General features: G+C 46.9%; 12 non-coding genes across 12 annotated transcripts; 7 read left to right on the forward strand and 5 right to left on the reverse strand.

Moving 5' to 3' along the window:
• Positions 1-2,520: 2,520 nt before the first annotated feature.
• Positions 2,521-2,593, reverse strand: TRNAA-UGC (transfer RNA alanine (anticodon UGC)). The gene has a single exon. It is a non-coding gene; the product is annotated as a tRNA-Ala (tRNA).
• A 395-nt stretch (positions 2,594-2,988) lies between these two features.
• TRNAA-AGC (transfer RNA alanine (anticodon AGC)) lies at positions 2,989-3,061 on the reverse strand. Its single transcript has one exon. It is a non-coding gene; the product is annotated as a tRNA-Ala (tRNA).
• A 297-nt stretch (positions 3,062-3,358) lies between these two features.
• Positions 3,359-3,431, forward strand: TRNAA-AGC (transfer RNA alanine (anticodon AGC)). The gene has a single exon. It is a non-coding gene; the product is annotated as a tRNA-Ala (tRNA).
• Positions 3,432-4,251: 820 nt separating this feature from the next.
• Positions 4,252-4,324, reverse strand: TRNAA-AGC (transfer RNA alanine (anticodon AGC)). The gene has a single exon. It is a non-coding gene; the product is annotated as a tRNA-Ala (tRNA).
• Positions 4,325-4,610: 286 nt separating this feature from the next.
• Positions 4,611-4,683, forward strand: TRNAA-AGC (transfer RNA alanine (anticodon AGC)). Its single transcript has one exon. It is a non-coding gene; the product is annotated as a tRNA-Ala (tRNA).
• A 1,730-nt stretch (positions 4,684-6,413) lies between these two features.
• Positions 6,414-6,486, reverse strand: TRNAA-AGC (transfer RNA alanine (anticodon AGC)). Its single transcript has one exon. It is a non-coding gene; the product is annotated as a tRNA-Ala (tRNA).
• Positions 6,487-6,688: 202 nt separating this feature from the next.
• Positions 6,689-6,761, reverse strand: TRNAA-UGC (transfer RNA alanine (anticodon UGC)). The gene has a single exon. It is a non-coding gene; the product is annotated as a tRNA-Ala (tRNA).
• A 1,605-nt stretch (positions 6,762-8,366) lies between these two features.
• On the forward strand, positions 8,367-8,439 carry TRNAA-UGC (transfer RNA alanine (anticodon UGC)). The gene has a single exon. It is a non-coding gene; the product is annotated as a tRNA-Ala (tRNA).
• A 3,155-nt stretch (positions 8,440-11,594) lies between these two features.
• TRNAA-AGC (transfer RNA alanine (anticodon AGC)) lies at positions 11,595-11,667 on the forward strand. The gene has a single exon. It is a non-coding gene; the product is annotated as a tRNA-Ala (tRNA).
• Positions 11,668-12,948: 1,281 nt separating this feature from the next.
• On the forward strand, positions 12,949-13,021 carry TRNAA-UGC (transfer RNA alanine (anticodon UGC)). Its single transcript has one exon. It is a non-coding gene; the product is annotated as a tRNA-Ala (tRNA).
• Positions 13,022-13,223: 202 nt separating this feature from the next.
• Positions 13,224-13,296, forward strand: TRNAA-AGC (transfer RNA alanine (anticodon AGC)). The gene has a single exon. It is a non-coding gene; the product is annotated as a tRNA-Ala (tRNA).
• Positions 13,297-15,392: 2,096 nt separating this feature from the next.
• TRNAA-UGC (transfer RNA alanine (anticodon UGC)) lies at positions 15,393-15,465 on the forward strand. The gene has a single exon. It is a non-coding gene; the product is annotated as a tRNA-Ala (tRNA).
• The last annotated feature ends 4,602 nt before the right edge of the window (positions 15,466-20,067 follow it).

The raw sequence follows: 20,067 nt of genomic DNA on the forward strand, positions 1-20,067 counted from the left end.
CCTCACCGATCCGTCGGGTTTGACCGGGAGGACTATGGGGGTTTCCCAACGGGCGTGATCTACGGGCTCGAGTACCCCCTGCTCGATAAGTTTATCCAGTTCAGCGTCTACCTTTGCTCTCAATGCGAAGGGGACCCTGCGTGCCTTCAGCCTAACAGGAGCGACCTGGGGATCAAGGCAGAGGGAAATGGGGGTGCCCTTGTAACAACCCAATTTCCCATCGAACACGTCCGCGAACTCATCTAGGACGCTATCTGCGGAGAGGGGAACTACCCTGTGCACCCCTTCTATGGTGAGGCCCAAGGCAGGAAACCATTCCAACCCCAGGAGAGCGGGCAGGTCGTTCCTGACGATTAGGACTGGGAGTTTCCCCTTAAAATTCCCGTATTCCACCCGGATGTGGAATATCCCAGCTGTGGGAATCCCATTTCCCTGGTAGTCTAGGAGGGAGACCCCGACGGGGCGCAATCTGCTCTGGGGAACCCCGGGACAAAGGCGGGAAAACAAAGCCCAAGATAGGAGAGAACGGGAAGACCCGGAGTCCACCTCCATTTGACAAAGCTGACCTTCGAGTCGGACGGCGGTGCTTATCTTGCGGCTACCAGCGGGAACGTGGGATGCCTGGTAGATCACGCAGTCGGCGCTGTAGGGCTGGTAGGTTGAATGGCAGTCCTCAGCTCGCCTCGCGGAACGTGGCTGTTGGCGGCGTTGCGGTTGCGGTGCCTGGCGCTGGTCGCTGGGCTGCATAAACGATGGGGCTGGCAGGAGAGCCCGGCAGACCCTGGCGAGGTGTCCTTCTCCTCGGCAGCGGCGGCAGACGGCAGAACGGAACGGGCAGGCTGCGCGGCTGTGGCGGCTGCCGCATCCGCGGCAAGGTGCGCTTGCGGCTGGCTGAGCGGGCGTCGGTGGTTGCTGGAGTGGCCTCCGCTTCGGCTGCGTCCTCATTTGCCCGACGGTTTCCTCCTCCTCCTCCTCCTCGTCTTCGGCAGGGGAGAGGTCGTCGACGAGGTTCGTCTGGGTGGACGGCCCCGCGGCGGCTTGCGCGGGGGGGTTCAGCTGGAGGCGTTCCATGTCGGCCGTGGATTGTTCGGATAGTTCGGCTGCTCGTGCTGTCTCCACGGCTTGCAACAGGGTGATTTTGTGATTCCGGAGCATGCGGCTGCGCAATTGCACGTCGCGGACCCCGCACACAAACTGCTCCGCGAGGTTCTCCTCCAGGTCTGCAAAATCACACTGGGCGGCCACTGTGCGCAAAGCCTCCAGGAACTGGCTGATGGATTCGTTGGGCTTTTGCACTCGGCGGCGGAAAGCGAAACGGCGTGCAAATAGAGAGGGTGAGGGAGCGTAGTGGTTCCTCAGCCTGGACATCAGCTCGTCCCACCCAAGTTTGTAGGCTGGCCTCGGGGCGGCCAGGGCTCTCGCAGAGGCGAACATGGAAGGCTCACAGCAGGACAGGAAGAAGCTGCATTTCTCCTCGTCGGTCTGAGCCTGGTTCTTCGAGGCGATCAGGTAGCACTCGAAACGCTCCATGAACCCGTCCCATGATTCCCCGGTGGCTCCGCCGAATGGCGCGAAAGGAGGAAGCGACGATGCCATCGTGGTGTGGAGCCGGAGAGAGAGAGAGAAAAGGCGGAGAAAATTTCGCGTTCGCTGCCGGAGTTCTCAGTCTGAAGATAGCGTTCGAGCTGGTTCAGACGCGGTGGCAGCTGGCTGTTCTTCTCCGTGGTCGCGGGAATCGGTATCCCACCCTCGTCGCCAGTTTTGTATCTTGGAGCGAAGGGAAGGACGCGACAAGAGGTATGAGGAAGTGACTTTATTCAGCTCATAGTAAACTGCGATTCAACGTGGCGTGGTTCGCGCCAAACATTTATACCCCCGGGTTTGAACGAGGAGCCAATGGGGCGTCGAGTAGCTCGACCAATCAGGGCGAAGATTGACCCGGCTCCTCCCGGGAACCAATCAGGAAAGGAGTCCTTTATTCGCGCGCTTGTATTTCCCGCGCTAGTATTCAACACAAAATAATGTGTACAGAGGGATTCAATGAGGTTGAATTAGTGTATGGATCAGGAAAAAAACAAACAAACAAGAGAGTTGGCTGGAGAATGCGGGCATCGATCCACAACCTCTTGCATCCAAAGCAAGCACTCTGCCATCTGAGCTAACACCAACTACCAAGCAACCTTGATTCACCACGTTACAAGAATTCAGGGCAAGAGACACCAACTGAGGAGCTGAAAACAATCTCACAACATAGCAAAATTAGCAATAGCAATAGCAATAGCAGTGGACTTATATACCGCTTCATAGGCCTTTCAGGCCTCTCTAAGCGGTTTACAGAGAGTCAGCATATTGCCCCCAACAATCTGGGTCCTCATTTTACCCACCTCAGAAGGATGGAAGGCTGAGTCAACCCTGAGCCGGTGAGATTTGAACCGCTGACCTGCTGATCTAGCAGTAGCCTGCAGTGCTGCATTTAACCACTGCGCCACCTTGGCTCTTCAAAATTATGGAAACATTTACTGGAGAATGTGGGCATCGATCCCACCACCTCTTGCATGCAAAGCAAGCGCTCTACCATATGAGCTAATTCCCCAGCTACATGTAGATATTAAGGAACCAAAATGCAAAACCTCAGGACAAGAGGCAGAAACTTAAATATATTAAAGTGATCCGATAAACTGGCAAAATGAGGTATATGTTCCTCTAGGAGAATGCTGGCACTGATCCCATTACTTCTTACACTTAAAGCAAGTGCTCTATCATTTCAGCTGATTGCACCACATCCCAGCAATGCCTGTAAATTTTATCTGGAGAAGATGGGCATCAGATCCACCATCTTCTGCAAGCAAAACAAGAGTTTATATATTGCCACTAGTGCCCAAGTGACTGCCTGGATGCTTTGCAACAGTGTAGAAATTTAGGATAATATGCACAATTTGCCTGGAAGAGGATTTTCTGTATGGAAGCCAAAAGAGAATAGAGATTGACTGGAGAATGCAGGCATCGATCCTGCTACCTCTTGCATGCTAAGCAAGTGCTCTACCATTTGAGCTAATTCCCCAGACATAAGGTAACTTTCACCCACTCAACTGCAAGGATTTAGGATAAGATTCAGGAGCTGAGGACATGAAATTATAATATTATTATCTATCGGAGAAAAATCCAAATCCAAAAACACTAGAGAATTCCTGGAAGCCTGGCACTCTGACAAATCAGCCATCCACAGGCACATACACATAAACAACATCTACATATATACCATCAAGGACCTTTCATCTTCCAGTGTCTGGATAAATCCTTCCAGTTCACACAAAAAAAGGGAGGAAGGCATAAAGATCCTTCCACGTTAAAGCCAAGTGGGGAATTAGCTCAAATGGTAGAGCGCTCGCTTAGCATGCGAGAGGTAGCAGGATCAATGCCTGCATTCTCCAGTCAGTCTCTTTACTTTTGGCTTCCATTCCGAAAATCCTCAAGCACACAAATTCTGCATATTTTCCTAAACTAGGAATTATTGGCAATGCTAAAGTAAGGACAGGCCCCGTCTGTCTGCACATCATCAAGATGAAGAGCGAGAAGAGGAATTCTGGGAGTTGTAGTCCACAAGTCTTAAAGCTGTCAAGTTTGAACACCCCTGGGTTATTTTTTTCTAAAGGGTTATGAGTGCAAGGGTCTTTTAACTTGACAGCTTTAAGACTTGCACACTTCAATGCCAGAGTTTCTGAGCCAACATTTTGGTTGCTGAGCAAGAGCGTTTTTAAGTGAGTTTCACCACATTTTACAAGTTGGCCATCCCCACCCAGTCACATGGCTGGCAAGCCACTCCCACCTAGTCACATGGTTGGCAAGCCACTCTCACAAAGCAGGCCACACCTACAGAAGAAGTTCTAAAAAAAATTGAAACCCACCACTGCATCACGGGTATAAATCAATAAGTGACATTCCTGTTTTTCTTCATTTTTTGTTACATTGCTTTTAGTGTTTCTGCTTTTGGTTATTGTTGTTAGCCACTCAGAGTCATGTGGCAAAGAATGGATGGCACCCACAAAGAAAATCGTGTACAGAATCACAGGGGTGGAGTCGTGGAAAGATGATAAAATCAACCAAAATCCTGCCTAGAAAAGGTGGGCATTGATCTCATCGTCTCTCACAAGACTTTAGCAGTAATTGCCAGTAATTCCTAGTTTAGGAAAATATGCAGAATTTGAGTGCATGAGGATTTTCCGAATGGAAGCAAAAAGTAAAGAGACTGACTGGAGAATGCAGGCATTGATCCTGCTACCTCTCGCATGCTAAGCGAGCGCTCTACCATTTGAGCTAATTCCCCACTTGGAAGGATCTTTATGCCCTCCTCCCTTTCTTTGTGTGAACTGGAAGGATTTATCCAGACACTGGAAGTTGAAAGGTCCTTGATGGTATATATGTAGATGTTGTTTATGCATATGTGCCTGTGGATGGCTGATTTGTCAGAGTGCCAGGCTTCCAGGAATTCTCTAGCGTTTGGGGATTTGGCTTTTTCTCCGATAGATAATAATATTATAATTTCATGTCCTCAGCTCCTGAATCTTATCCTAAATCCTTGCAGTTGGGTGGGTGAAAGTTACTTTATGTCTGGGGAATTAGCTCAAATGGTAGAGCGCTTGCTTAGCATGCAAGAGGTAGCAGGATCGATGCCTGCATTCTCCAGTCAATCTCTATTCTCTTTTGGCTTCCATACAGAAAATCCTCTTCCAGGCGGGGTTTCAAATTTTTTTTACTAGTAGTTCCGTGGGCATGGCTATAGAGGGGGGAATGTGACTGAGTTGGTGTGGCCAACTTGACGTTGCTTATGCCCATGCCCACTCAGTCACATGCTCCCCCCCACAACTTAGTCACACCCACCAGACCGGTGAAAAATTTTGTTTTGCCAGGTAGGAAGCTGGCACACAAGCCTTGTTTTGCTTGCCGCTGCCGAACGGTCCGTGCCCTCCCCCTACGGACTGATGCTGCATGAGGGCAGGAAAGAAGCTGGTCTTGGGAGAGACCTTCCCTCTCCCTCCAGAGAGCCCGTACGAGGAGAGAGGAGGCGGGCTGGTTTGTAAGTGGGTGGGCGGTTTGTGGTCGGCACCTCCTTCACTTGTTGGGGCGAGCACAGCAAGATGCATGTCATAGCAGCCCCCCCTCCCCTGCTTGTGTGAAGACAGTGTGCGGGTGGGTGAGTTTTTCTCTCCCCCCTCTCTCTTCACCCCTCTGCTTCCTGCTGCTTTTCCTTTCGCTCCTCCTCTGTGTTGCCTGATCACAAGAGATGAAGAAATGATGGTGGAGGGTTGAGCAGAGACAAGAGGATGCCCAGAGGGGCGCTAACCTTTGCCCTTGACGGCAGGGGCTGCTTTATCGCATGCCTCCCTCCTTTATTTCTCTGGCCCCTCTCCTTCCCATCAAAATCAAATCAAATCAAATCAAATGCTCACCCTGGCGGCACCCCGGTAGTAGCAGTCAAGTGAGGCAAGGAGGCATAGGTGGGCGAGCAAGTGCTTGGTAGTTGGGGAGTTAGCTCAAATGGTACAGTGATTGCTTTGCATACAAGAGGTGGTGGGGTCGGTGCCCACATTCTCCAGCCAATTCTCTGTTATTTTTTCCCAATCCATACACTAATTCAACCTCATTGAATCCATCTGTACACATTATTTTGTATCTGCCTTTTCTTTTGTATGCTGTGGGGGTATGTCATCGACTGGCAGGGTTCAGACATCAGGCAAATACCTGTGTTGTTAAGTACTCACTCCCACTCCCGTGCAGGAGAGAATGGACAGGACTAAAAGGAAAGTTTTAAGCCATGGACCAAGAGCCCAGGGTTGGGTTACCCAGCTATTGTCTCTGATTGATTACCTGAATGTATACGATGTTTATCACACTCTCCCTATGTGTTGTTTCGCCTTACCTGCTTATTTGCCTGTATGTTGTGGAATAAAACCATCCAGCTCTTTTTTGGTGCAAATAAAAGCGGTTATTTCCCAAGTCTCTTTTTGGCATTTTGATGACTTAACTGCAGTTTTGAACCTTACAGTATCTATACAAACTGGGCCCTCTCGCTCATGACTACCTGCATTATTAAGCATGGGCATATTTGAGCAAATATATTTCTAAGCAGTTTACAAAATCAGCACATTTTCCCCAACAATCTGGGTCCTCATTTTCTCAAGATAAATCATATGTATATCATATGTAGAATCACAGGAGCAAAATGAGATGCATCTAGGGGAAGGATGATAAAATCAATCAAAAGACTGTCTAGAAAAAGTGGGCATTGATTTCACCATATGTTGCAAGCAAAGCAAGAGTTCTGCATTGCCACTAATTCCAAGTTCCGGAAAATATGCCAAATTTGCCTGCATGAGGATCTTCTGTATGGAAATCAAAACTGAAAAGAGACTGACTGGAGAATGCAGGCATCGATCCTGCTACCTCTCGCATGCTAAGCGAGCGCTCTACCATTTGAGCTAATTCCCCTGTCAATCTTGTTCAGCCATGTTACAAGAATTCAGGACAAGATGTAGAAAATGAAGAGATGAAAATGATCTAATACTTTGGAAAGTAAACTGCCTGTCACCCTTGTTCTATCACGTTAGAAGAATTCGGGATAAGATGTTGAAACTGGGTAGATCGAAAGGGTCTAAAGGTTTTGGCAAAGGAACGTTAAAAGAAAATGGACTGGAGAATGTGGGCATCGATCCCACCACCTCTTGCATGCAAAGCAAGCGCTCTACCATATGAGCTAATTCCCCAGCTGTGAGAAGCCTTGACCCACAAAACTGCAAGAATTCAGGAGGAGGAGAAACTGAGGAGGTGAAATAAGATGCCAACTAGTAAGTCTGCTAGAAATGACCGAGACATACTTGAGCTCCATTTACCTGGGAAGAGCTTGAGCAGGTGGATTCAGAAGAAGTGAACATGTTCCTCACAGCTGTGAGTTCTGGAGCTGTGCCAGACTGCAGATATGCCAGCATGTGGGCCTGTGAACCAGAGGTTTCTCTCACCAAACTAGCAGCGGGTGCAGAGGTGAGGGTAAATAAATTGGCCCATCTCCTTTTAGGTTTCTGAGGCTGTGCAAACTTTTATGGCCCTTTGGGGAAAGGGATGAGCCTCGCCTCACCTTGGGAAATTGAGTGGGTTCCTGCCAGTTCTAACCTCTTCTATAGAAGAGGTTCCACAAGTCTACCATGCCATTTAGAACCGGTTCCAGTTCCCTCCCCCCGCCCGTCCACACATCATCAAGATGAAGAGCCAGAGGAGAAATTCTGGAAGTTGAAGTCCACAAGTCTTAAAGTTGTTAAGTTTGAACACCCCTGGGGTATTTTTTTCTAAAGGGTTAGTGGTGCAAGGGTCTTGTAACTTGACAGTTTTAAGACATGCACACTACAATGCCAGAGTTCCTGAGCCAACATTTTGGTTGCTGAGCAAGAGCGTTGTTAGGTGAGTTTCACCACATTTTACAAGTTGGCCATGCCCACCCAGTCACATGGCTGGCAAGCCACTCCCACCCAGTCACATGGTTGGCAAGCCACTCCCACAAAGCAGGCCACACCTAGAGAAGAGGTTCTAAAAAATTTTGAAACCCACCACTGGAGGGGAGGTAACACTTAAACGAAGAGAGAGGAGGTTCTGGAAACAACCTAGCCCTGTGCTAGATAGGACTTTAAATGTGAGAAGGAGCACCTTGAATTGCAGTGGAGAGAACCTGGAAGCCAATGCACCTGGCATAATAATAGCACAACAGGAGCAAGCTGGTGGGCACTAAAGACTGCAGAACCTGCCTCATGTGGAACCATTTGTAACTTCTATATGGTCTTCAGGGGCAGCCCCATGTGGAGCATGTTACAGTAGTCCAACTACAGAACCACAGGGTATGAATGGGGGTGAGTGTGAGGAAGACAGGAAGGAAGATGAGGCTGCTGTCTGAACTTTAGAAAAGCAGCTGCGGCCAAGTAGAAAATCTTCCCACCTCCCACCCACTTTCCCAAGGCTAGGCTCAGCTCATCCCTTTCCCCAAAGAGCCATGAAAGTTTGCATAGCCTCAGAAACCTAAAAGGAGATGGGCCAATTTATTTGCCCCCACCTCTGCACCTGCTGCCAGTTTGGTGAGAGAAACCTCCGGCTCACAGGCCCCCATGCAGGCATCTCTGCGGTCTGGCACAGTTCCAGAACTTACAGCTGTGAGGAACATGTTCACTTCCTCTGATTCCACCTGCTCAAGCTCTTCCCAGGTAAATGGAGCTCAGGTGTGTCTTGGTTATTTCTAGCAGACTTACTAGTTGGCATCTTATTTCATCTCTTCAGTTTCTCCTCCTCCTGAATTCTTGCAGTTTTGTGGGTCAAGGATACTCACAGCTGGGGAGTTAGCTCATATGGTAGAGCGCTTGCTTTGCATGCAAGAGGTGGTGGGATCGATGCCCACATTCTCCAGTCCATTTTTTAAAACTTTCCTTTGCCAAAATCTTTAGACCCTTTCGATCTAATTAGTTTCAACATCTTATCCCGAATTCTTCTAACATGGTAGAACAAGGGTGACAGGCATTTTACTTTCCAAAGTATTGGATCATTTTTATCTCTTCATTTTCTACATCTTGTCCTAAATTCTTGTAAGATGGCAGAACAAGGTTGACAGGGGAATTAGCTCAAATGGTAGAGCACTCGCTTAGCATGCGAGAGGTAGCAGGATCGATGCCTGCATTCTCCAGTCAGTCTCTTTTCAGTTTTGACTTCCCTGCTTTGCTTGCAACAGATGGTAGAATCAGTGCCCACTTTTTCTAGACAATCTTTTGATTGATTTTATCATCCTTCCCCTAGATGCATCTCATTTTGCTCCTGTGATTCTACATATGATATACATATGATTTATCTTGAGAAAATGAGGACCCAGATTGTTGGGAAAAATGTGCTGATTTTGTAAACTGCTCAGAAATATATTTGCTCAGATATGCCCATGCTTAATAATGCAGGTAGTCATGAGCGAGAGGGCCCAGTTTGTATAGATACTGTAAGGTTCAAAACTGCACTTAAGTCATCAAAATGCCAAAAAGAGACTTGGGAAATAACCACTTTTATTTGCACCAAAAAAAGAGCTGGATGGTTTTATTCCACAACATACAGGCAAATAAGCAGGTAAGGCGAAACAACACATAGGGAGAGTGTGATAAACATTGTATAGGTTCAGGTAATCAATCAGAGACAATAGCTGGGCAACCCAACCCTGGCCTCCTGGTCCATGCCTTAAAACTTTCCTTTTAGTCCTGCATGTCTGTTCTCTCCTGCACCAGTGAAGCAAGGGAGTGGGAGTGAGTACTTAACAACACAGGTATTTGCCTGATGTCTGAACCCTGCCAGTCAATGACATACCCCCACAGCATACAAAAGAAAAGGCAGATACAAAATAATGTGTACAGATGGATTCAATGAGGTTGAATTAGTGTATGGATTGGGAAAAAATAACACAGAATTGGCTGGAGAATGTGGGCACCGACCCAACCACCTCTTGTATGCAAAGCAATCACTGTACCATTTGAGCTAACTCCCCAACTACCAAGCACTTGCTCGCCCACCTATGCCTCCTTGCCTCACTTGACTGCTACTACCGGGGTGCCGCCAGGGTGAGCAAGGGAAGGAGAGGGGACAGAGAAATAAAGGAAGGAGGCATGCGATAAAGCAGCCCCTGCCGTCAAGGGCAAAGGTTAGAGCCCTCTGGGCATCCTCTTGTCTCTGCTTAACCCTCCACCATCATTTCTTCATCCTTTGTGATCAGGCAACACAGAGGAGGAGTGAAAGGAAAAGCAGCAGGAAGCAGGTGGGTGAAGAGAGGGGGGGGAGAGAAAAACTCACCCACCCGCACACTGTCTTCACACAAGCAGGGGAGGGGGGGCTGCTATGACATGCATCTTGCTGTGCTCGCCCCAACAAGTGAAGGAGGCGCCGACCACAAACCGCCCACCCACTTACAAACCAGCCCTCCTCCTCTCTCCTCGCACGGGCTCTCTGGAGGGGGAGGGAAGGTCTCTCCCAAGGCCAGCTTCTTTCCTGCCCTCATGCAGCCTCAGTCCGTAAGGGTAGGGCACGGACCATTCGGCAGTGGCAAGCAAAACAAGGCTTGTGTGCCAGCTTCCTAGCTGGCAAAACAGAAATTTTCACCAGTCTGGTGGGTGTGACTAAGTGGGGGGGGAGCATGTGACTGAGTGGGCATGGGCGTAAGCCACGTCAAGTTGGCCACACCAACTCAGTTACATCCCCCCTCCATAGCCATGCCCACCGAACTACTAGTAAAAAAAAATTGGAAACCCTGCCTGGAAGGGGATTTTCTGTATGGAAGCCAAAGGAGAATAGAGATTAACTGGAGAATGCAGGCATCGATCCTGCTACCTCTTGCATGCTAAGAAAGCGCTCTACCATTTGAGCTAATTCCCCAGACATAAGGTAAACTTCACCCACTCAACTGCAAGGATTTAGGATAAGATTCAGGAGCTGAGGACATGAAATTATAATATTATTATCTATCGGAGAAAAAGCCAAATCCAAAAACACTAGAGAATTCCTGGAAGCCTGGCACTCTGACAAATCAGCCATCCACAGGCACGTACGCATAAACAACATTTTAGAATTTAGAATTTAGAATTTTATTAACATTTATAGGCCGCCCTTTTCCCTGAGGGGACTCAGGGCGGCTCACATAAAATCAGGAGGGGGGATACAAACAAAACATAGACACATATAAGTAAAAATAATGGGCAACATTCATTCATCATTCGGGAGGGGCGGCTATCTTTGTCCCCAGGCCTGTCGGGTTAGCCAGGTCTTAAGGGCTATGCGGAAGGCCTGGACGGTGGTGAGAGTACGAATCTCCATGGGGAGCTCGTTCCAAAGGGTCGGAGCAACCACTGAAAAGGCCCTCCTCCTTGTAGTTGCCAGCCGGCACTGGCTGGCGGATGGGATTCGGAGGAGGCCCAATCTATGAGATCTAATTGGTCGCAGGGAGGAAATTGGCAGAAGGCGGTCTCTCAAGTACGCAGATCCACTACCATGCAGGGCTTTATGGGTGACTAGTAGCACATCTTCATATATACCATCAAGGACCTTTCATCTTACAGTGTCTGGATAAATCCTTCCAGTTCACACAAAGAAAGGGAGGAGGGCATAAAGGAGAGTACTTGAGAGACCGCCTACTGCCAATTACCTCCACCAGACCGATTCAATCGCATCGATTAGGCCTCCTCCGAATCCCATCTTCTAGCCAGTGCAAACTGGCAACTACCCAGAGGAGGGCCTTCTCGGTGGCTGCTCCGTCCCTTTGGAACGAACTCCCCGTGGAGATTCGGACCCTCACCACCCTCCAATCCTTCCGCGCTGCTGTAAAGATCTGGCTGTCCCGGCTGGCCTGGGGCTAAGATTATAGCCCCACTCGAATTGTGTGATTGTTGCGTTTTTTTCTTTTAATATGCTGTATTGTTTATTGTTTGTTGTTTCCCCCTCCCTTTTGAATTGTGAGCCGCCCTGAGTCCCCTTAGGGAAAAGGGCGGCATACAAATAAAGGCAAAAGTAAAAAGTAAAAAAAAGTAAAGATCCTTCCAAGTGGGGAATTAGCTCAAATGGTAGAGCGCTCGCTTAGCATGCGAGAGGTAGCAGGATCAATGCCTGCATTCTCCAGTCAGTCTCTTTACTTTTTGCTTCCATTCGGAAAATCCTCATGCACTCAAATTCTGCATATTTTCCTAAACTAGGAATTACTGGCAATACTAAAGTCTTGTGAGAGACGATGAGATCAATGCCCACCTTTTCTAGGCAGGATTTTGGTTGATTTTATCATCTTTCCCCAAGATCCACCCCAGTCCACCCCTGTGATTCTGTATACGATTTTCTGTGTGGGTGCCATCCATTCTTTGCCACATTAGCTGAGTGGCTAACAACAATAACCAAAAGCAGAAACACTAAAAGCAATGTAACAAAAAATGAAGAAAAACCAGGAATCTCACTTATTGATCTATACCTGTGATGGCGAATCTATGGCATTGGAGGCACGTGATCTCTGTGAGCATGTGAGCTGCTGCCCTATGTAAGCTCCAGTACACATTCGTACTCTGGCCAGCTGATTTTTGACCTCTCCGGAGGGCCGGGGGAGACCATTTCCACCCTCCTCATGATCCAGGAAAGCCTATGGAGCCTGGAGAAGGTGAAAAACGGAACCTAAGGGCCAACTGGAAATTCAGAAATGGACTGTTTCCAGCTTCTGGAGGACCTCCGGGGGCCAGGGAGGCCATTTTATTCCAGAAGTTCCAGAAGTCCTGTTTTTCACCCTCCCCAGACTCCTCGAACTGAAGACCCCTTGAAGCTTTGCTCCAATCTCTGGGAGGGCGAAAATGGCCGCTCTGGAGGTTCCTCCTGAAGACTCTTGGTGCCAAAAAAAGAGCATTTTCCAGCCTCCAAAGAGCCCAGGGAAGCCCATTTTCACCCTCCCAGAGGTTCTCCCTCCTGAGCCTGGGGTGGGCGAAAATTCTCCTCAGACAGCTGAGGTAGCTGTCTGAGCTTGGGAAAAGCAGCTGCAGCCAAGTAGAAAAGCTTCCCACCCCCCACTCACTTTCTGAAGGTGAGGCTCAGCTCATCCCTTTCCCCAAAGGGCCGTAGATGTTTGCACAGCCTCAGAAACCTTTTCCCCCATCTCTGCACCCACTGTCAGTTTGGAGGGAAACCTCTGGCTCACAGGCCCCCATGCTGGCATCTCTGCAGTCTGGCACAGCTCCAGAACTCACAGCTGTGAGGAACATGTTCACTTCCTCTGAATCCACCTGCTCAAGCTCTTCCCAGGTAAATGGAGCTCAGGTATGTCTCGGTCATTTCTAGCAGACTTACTAGTTGGCATCTTATTTCACCTCCTCAGTTTCTCCTCCTCCTGAATTCTTGCAGTTTTGTGGGTCAAGGCTGCTCACAGCTGGGGAATTAGCTCATATGGTAGAGCGCTTGCTTTGCATGCAAGAGGTGGTGGGATCGATGCCCACATTCTCCAGTCCATTTTCTTTTAACGTTCCTTTGCCAAAACCTTTAGACCCTTTCGATCTACCCAGTTTCAACATCTTATCCCGAATTCTTCTAACGTGATAGAACAAGGGTGACAGGCAGTTTACTTTCCAAAGTATTAGATCATTTTCATCTCTTCATTTTCTACATCTTGTCCTGAATTCTTGTAAGATGGCTAAACAAGATTGACAGGGGAATTAGCTCAAATGGTAGAGCGCTCGCTTAGCATGCGAGAGGTAGCAGGATCGATGCCTGCATTCTCCAGTCAGTCTCTCTTCAGTTTTGACTTCCATGCAGAAGATCCTCATGCAGGCAAATGTGGCATATTTTCCTGAACTTGGAATTAGTGGCAATGCAGAACTCTTGCTTTGCTTGCATGAGACGGTGGAATCAATGTCCACTTTTTCTAGACAGTCTTTTGATTTATTTTATATCATCCTTCCCCTAGATGCACCTCACTCTGCCCCTGTGATTCTGCATATGATATTCTGTGTAGGTTTATCTTGAGAAAATGAGGACCCAGATTGTTGCGGAAAATGTGCTGATTTTGTAAACTGCTCAGAAATATATTTGCTCAAATATGCCCACGCTTAATAATGCAGGTAGTCATAAGAGGGAGGGCCCAGTTTGTATAGATACTGTAAGGTCCAAAACTGCACTTAAGTCATCAAAATGCCAAAAAGAGACTTGGGAAATAACCGCTTTTATTTGCACCAAAAAAGAGCTTGATGGTTTTATTCCACAACATACAGGCAAGTAAGCATGTAAGGTGAAACAACACCTAGGGAGAGTGTGATAAACATCTTATATGTGGGCACTGACCCCACCACCACTTGTATGCAAAGCAATCACTGTACGATTTGAGCTAACTCCTCAACTACCAAGCACTTGCTCGCCCACCTATGCCTCCTTGCCTCACTTGACTGCTACTACCGGGGTGCCGCCAGGGTGAGCAAGGGAAGGAGAGGGAACAGAGAAAGAAAGGAAGGAGGCATGCGATAAAGCAGCCCCTGCCGTCAAGGGCAAAGGTTAGCGCCCCTCTGGGCATCCTCTTGTCTCTGCTTAACCCTCCACCATCATTTCTTCACCCTTTGTGATCAGGCAACACAGAGGAGGAGCGAAAGGAAAAGCAGCAGGAAGCAGAGGGGTGAAGAGAGATGCGGGGGTAGAAAAACTCTCCCACCCGCACACTATCTTCACACAAGCAGGGGAGGGGGGGCTGCTATGACATGCATCTTGCTGTGCTCGCCCCAACAAGTAAAGGAGGCGCCGACCACAAACTGCCCACCCACTTACAAACCAGCCCTCCTCCTCTCTCCTCGCACGGGCTCTCTGGAGGGGGAGGGAAGGTCTCTCCCAAGACCAGCTTCTTTCCTGCCCTCATGCAGCATCAGTCCGTAAGGGTAGGGCACGGACCATTCGGCAGTGGCAAGCAAAGCAAGGCTTGTGTGCCAGCTTCCTAGCTGGCAAAACAGAAATTTTCACCAGTCTGGTGGGTGTGACTAAGTGGGGGGGGGAGCATGTGACTGAGTGGGCATGGGCGTAAGCGACGTCAAGTTGGCCACACCAACTCAGTTACATCCCCCCTCCATAGCCATGCCCACCGAACTACTAGTAAAAAAAAATTGGAAACCCTGCCTGGAAGGGATTTTCTGTATGGAAGCCAAAAGAGAATAGAGATTAACTGGAGAATGCAGGCATCAATCCTGCTACCTCTTGCATGCTAAGCAAGCGCTCTACCATTTGAGCTAATTCCCCAGACATAAGGTAACTTTCACCCACTCAACTGCAAGGATTTAGGATAAGATTCAGGAGCTGAGGACATGAAATTATAATATTATTATCTATCGGAGAAAAAGCCAAATCCAAAAACACTAGAGAATTCCTGGAAGCCTGGCACTCTGATAAATCAGCCATCCACAGGCACGTACGCATAAACAACATCTACATATATACCATCAAGGACCTTTCATCTTACAGTGTCTGGATAAATCCTTCCAGTTCACACAAAGAAAGGGAGGAGGGCATAAAGGAGGGTACTTGAGAGACCGCCTACTGCCAATTACCTCCACCAGACCAATTCGATCGCATCGATTAGGCCTCCTCCGAATTCCATCTTCTAGCCAGTGCAAACTTGCAACTACCCATCTCTGCAGTCTGGCACAGCTCCAGAACTCACAGCTGTGAGGAACATGTTCACTTCCTCTGAATCCACCTGCTCAAGCTCTTCCCAGGTAAATGGAGCTCAGGTATGTCTCGGTCATTTCTAGCAGACTTACTAGTTGGCATCTTATTTCACCTCCTCAGTTTCTCCTCCTCCTGAATTCTTGCAGTTTTGTGGGTCAAGGCTGCTCACAGCTGGGGAATTAGCTCATATGGTAGAGCGCTTGCTTTGCATGCAAGAGGTGGTGGGATCGATGCCCACATTCTCCAGTCCATTTTCTTTTAACGTTCCTTTGCCAAAACCTTTAGACCCTTTCGATCTACCCAGTTTCAACATCTTATCCCGAATTCTTCTAACGTGATAGAACAAGGGTGACAGGCAGTTTACTTTCCAAAGTATTAGATCATTTTCATCTCTTCATTTTCTACATCTTGTCCTGAATTCTTGTAAGATGGCTAAACAAGATTGACAGGGGAATTAGCTCAAATGGTAGAGCGCTCGCTTAGCATGCGAGAGGTAGCAAGATCGATGCCTGCATTCTCCAGTCAGTCTCTTTTCAGTTTTGATTCCCAGACAGAAGATCCCCATGCAGGCAAATTTGGCATATTTTCCTGAACTTGGAATTAGTGGCAATGCAGAACTCTTGCTTTGCTTGCATGATACGATGGAATCAATGCCCATTTTTTTCTTGATGGTCTTTTGATTGATTTTATCATCTTTCCCCTAGATGCACCTCACTCTGCCTCTGTGATTCTGCATATGATATTCTGTGTAGGTTTATCTTGAGAAAATGAGGACCCAGATTGTTGGGGGCAATATGCTGATGTTGCAAACTGCTCAGAGAATACTGTAAAGCAGGCAGGGGTCCCTAATCTTTCTGGGCTAGCAGGCTGGGGGTGAGGCACTTTTACATGCACGTGTGCATCAATTGTTGGTTTCTAATTTTTTTACTACCTGTTCGCTTGTGCATGCACTTGCGCTCATGTCCGGGTGGGTGGGCGGAGCCTCCCGCTGCCACTAATATCTGTTCGCACAATCCAGGCCGAACCAGGAACAACCCACCTCTGATGTGCATGTGCAAACAGGACAAAGTTACATTACTATGTAGTTTTAATATTTTAATTATTTTAAGCCTTTTAAACTAATTTTTAATAGGATATAATCACTCTTGCCTCTTTTTTAAAAAAATTATTTTTTATATGGTGTTTTTAGAGGTTAACAAGGAGGAGCAGAGGCTTACTTAAAATAATATTTGGAGTATTGTTTTTATCAAACTGAAGAGCAAAGGAACCAGAGGTTGTATTTGGCAGGTTCTGACCAGTTCTAGAGAACCGGTAGCGGAAATTTTGAGTAGTTCGGAGAACCGGTAAATACCACCTCTGACTGGCCCCATCCCCATCTATTCTCTGCCTCCCAAGCCCCAGCTGATCGGGAGGGAATGGGGATTTTATAGTATCCTTCCCCTGCCACGCCCACAAAGCCATGCCCACAAAACTACTTTATTGCCGCCTCTTCACACACAGCAATTCAAGACGGCTTATAGAATAATATAAATATAAATAATAATATAAGTATAAATATAAATAATAATATAAATATAAATAATAATATAAATAACAATAATAATATAAATAATAATATAATAATATAAATAACAATAATAATATAAATATAAATAACAATAATAATATAAATATAAATATAAATAATAATATAAATGTAAATATAAATAATAATATAAATATAAATATAAATGATAATATAAATATAAATAATATAAATACAAATATAAATATAAATATAGTTTTTGCCTAACTCTACTGTGGCACCAGGAGCTCAAAGCCGCAGTGTCCAAGCAATCTTTTGGGGAAAATAATAATAATTTTGTGAATAATTATTAAGTCTGGGGTGTTATGTTTAGTTGAAAGTGACTGCCTGTGAATGCTCCTGGATTGGGGGCTGATAGGCGAAAGTGGAAGCAGTATGCTCCTTCCCATAATTGGGTAGTCCAGGGTTCCCTGATAGGCCAGGAAAACACTTATGGGGTGTTATGTGACAAGTGTTATTATTATTTTATCGAATACTTTTATGAAGGGTATTTTTTAATACCGTGAACTTGGCTGCTGATGAATACAAACTCTTTCTACTGCTCCCTGAAGGAAGGAAGGAAGGAAGGAAGGAAGGAAGGAAGGAAGGAAGGAAGGAAGGAAGGAAGGAAGGAAGGAAGGAAGGATAGGATCCAACTCTCACTCCCGTCCTACTGCCATTACATTCCATGCCCATGTTTTCCACCTTTCATTCAAATCTGCTGATTCCTAACCAGAGACATCTTAAACCTTCCGGAGTTGAGGGACTCCAGAACTTCCTTTCACCTAAGCACAATCATCCATTCCAATTTCCTTCAGAGTCTGGTGAGTCCCTCCTCTCTAAGTCACTTTCCTATGCTGCCATTCCATCCAGGGCTGCTGGCTCCTGTGTTTTCTACTGGTCATTTAAGGACCTGTCTCGAGTGGTGCGGTGGCCTGGAGGTGGGGCTCTCACCTCACAGTCAGGAGGCTGTGAGTTCGATCCTCGGTAGAGGCAGATATGTCTCTCTCTGGGCACAATGAGAATCTATCTACCGAACAAAGTTCCTCATTGGCGACAGGAAGGGCATCCAGCCAGTAAACACTCAGCTCCATTCACTTGCCCAGACTCCACCCTGCAAGGTATTATGGGATCATTAAAAGAAGATGATGTAAGGACCGGTCTCAGCTAACCTCGAGAAAGTGAAACTCTTGAAGCAGTTTTGCATTTCAAAAGGAAATTTTACTGTGAGATAGTGAGAAGAGGTTGTCTTTGGGGCACTGCGACCTTGAATACCAGGCTGGAATCAGCTGAGAAAGAGCTGGTGCAGATGGGCTGATGTTCCTCCCCCCAAAGCTTCCTAACACACACACACCCTTCAGAATGGCAGCATTCCAAGAAGGACGTGACACGTCCCATTTTTGGAATATAGATAGTCCTCAATCTACAGCTATAACGGAGCCCGAGCATTAGCGGTTTAAGCTGTGATGGTTGAAAAATAGTGTCATAGAACAAGATTGTTGCTAGTTTGATTCCATGAAGCTGAACTATCTGGTCTTGTTTGGTACGGAGTCCAATGAGGGGCAAAGAGAACAACCTGTTCCTATTGCTTTGATCGATGTAACATCCGAGCTAGAAGGGTATTATAAGAAGATAAATGGTGGAGGGGCAAAAGGGTGGCTGCATTGATGTAAACGGAGATACACTGGGATGTGACATCCAGGAATGTGGACATTTAGGACAGGAAAAGCAACGCAAACTTTCCTTCTCAAGTAGCCCAAGGCAGCCTCGACTGATCTAATTTGCCTTCCTCACATTCGGCTCTTGGCTCACGACAACGCCTTAATCCTTATCACTTGCAATGGGGCTTAACAATATCAAACTAAAGTCGTGGTCTGATCTTAATCCAGCTGGATCCTGACCAACCTTCACAGAACTTTCTTCTCCACATAGTTGTATCCTAATATATCAAAGGATCATGTTCTCTTCTAGAGCAGAGCTTCTTTCCCAACCTTGCTGGTCTTCATGTCTACTTCTGGATCAGCCAAAATCCTTGCAAATGTCATACACCATGCAAATGAGTTTCTACATTTTAAGGGAAAGAATCGAATCTCAGCTAAATAGTTTCCAAATCCAACTATATCAAATCTTCCCTATATATCAAAAACAGTTACTTAATGACTTACCTGTAGTGCTGAAGAGCAGGGCAAAAATACCCAAACGAAGAATTTTATTCATTTTGGTTTTCGCTGGATAGAAGGAAATTTGTCTGGGGAAAATGTATGATTCGGTGGATGCATTTTATCCATTAAAATGAACACGTGTTCAGTGATGGCAGTGGTGGGTTTCAAAAAAATTTAGAACATCTTCTGTAGGTGTGACCTGCTTTGTGGGAGTGGCTTGCTGACCATGTGACTGGGTGGGAGTGGCTTGCCAGCCATGTGACTGGGTGAGAGTGGCTTGCCAGCCATGTGACCGGGTGAGAGTGGCTTGCCAGCCATGTGACCAGGTGGGAGTGGCTTGCCAGCCATGCGACTGGATGGGCATGGCCAACTTGTAAAATGTGGTGAAACTCACTTAACAATGCTCTTGCTTAGTGACCAAAATGTTGGCTCAGAAACTCTGGCATTGAAGCACGCAAGTCTTAAAGCTGTCAAGTTACAAGACCCTTGCACCCCTAACCCTTTAGAAAAAAACCCACGGGTGTTCAAACTTGACAGCTTTAAGACTTGTGGACTTCAACACCCAGAATTCCTCCTCTCACTCTTCATCTTGATGATATGTGGATTGGCAGGGGGAGGGAACTGGAACCGGTTCTAAACAGCACTGTAGATTTGTGGAATCTCTTCTATAGAAGAGGTTAGAACTGGCAGGAACCCACCCCTGAGTGACGGGATTGGTGGAGTTGCAAGTTCTTCTCAGGTGACGTATCCATGACGTGTCCATATGTCCAGATAAGATTTTCCTCAAGCAATGTTCTGCAAGGAAGAGTACGGTACAATCTATGATGCTGGATGATGAGAAACAGAAGGCGATTTGTGCTAAAATACATAAATATATATTTTATTAATGTTTTCCTCCTAAACCAGATGCGCAATGCATCCAAAGCCAATATACTGTTCTCACACACACACACACACACACACACACACACACGCACACACACACACACACACACACACACACACACACAGTATACTCTTACTAAGAATATACTAGAGAGGAAGTGATTGAGGGAGTTGAAATTACAGGAACATTAGGTAAAAGTGACCACGGCATATTTGAAAATTTTAACTCTCACTTAT

This window comes from Thamnophis sirtalis, unplaced genomic scaffold (assembly GCF_051295495.1).
Source record: "Thamnophis sirtalis isolate CommonGarterSnake01/CBP01778 unplaced genomic scaffold, rThaSir2_p1.2 scaffold_3, whole genome shotgun sequence".
Lineage (NCBI taxonomy): Eukaryota > Metazoa > Chordata > Lepidosauria > Squamata > Natricidae > Thamnophis > Thamnophis sirtalis.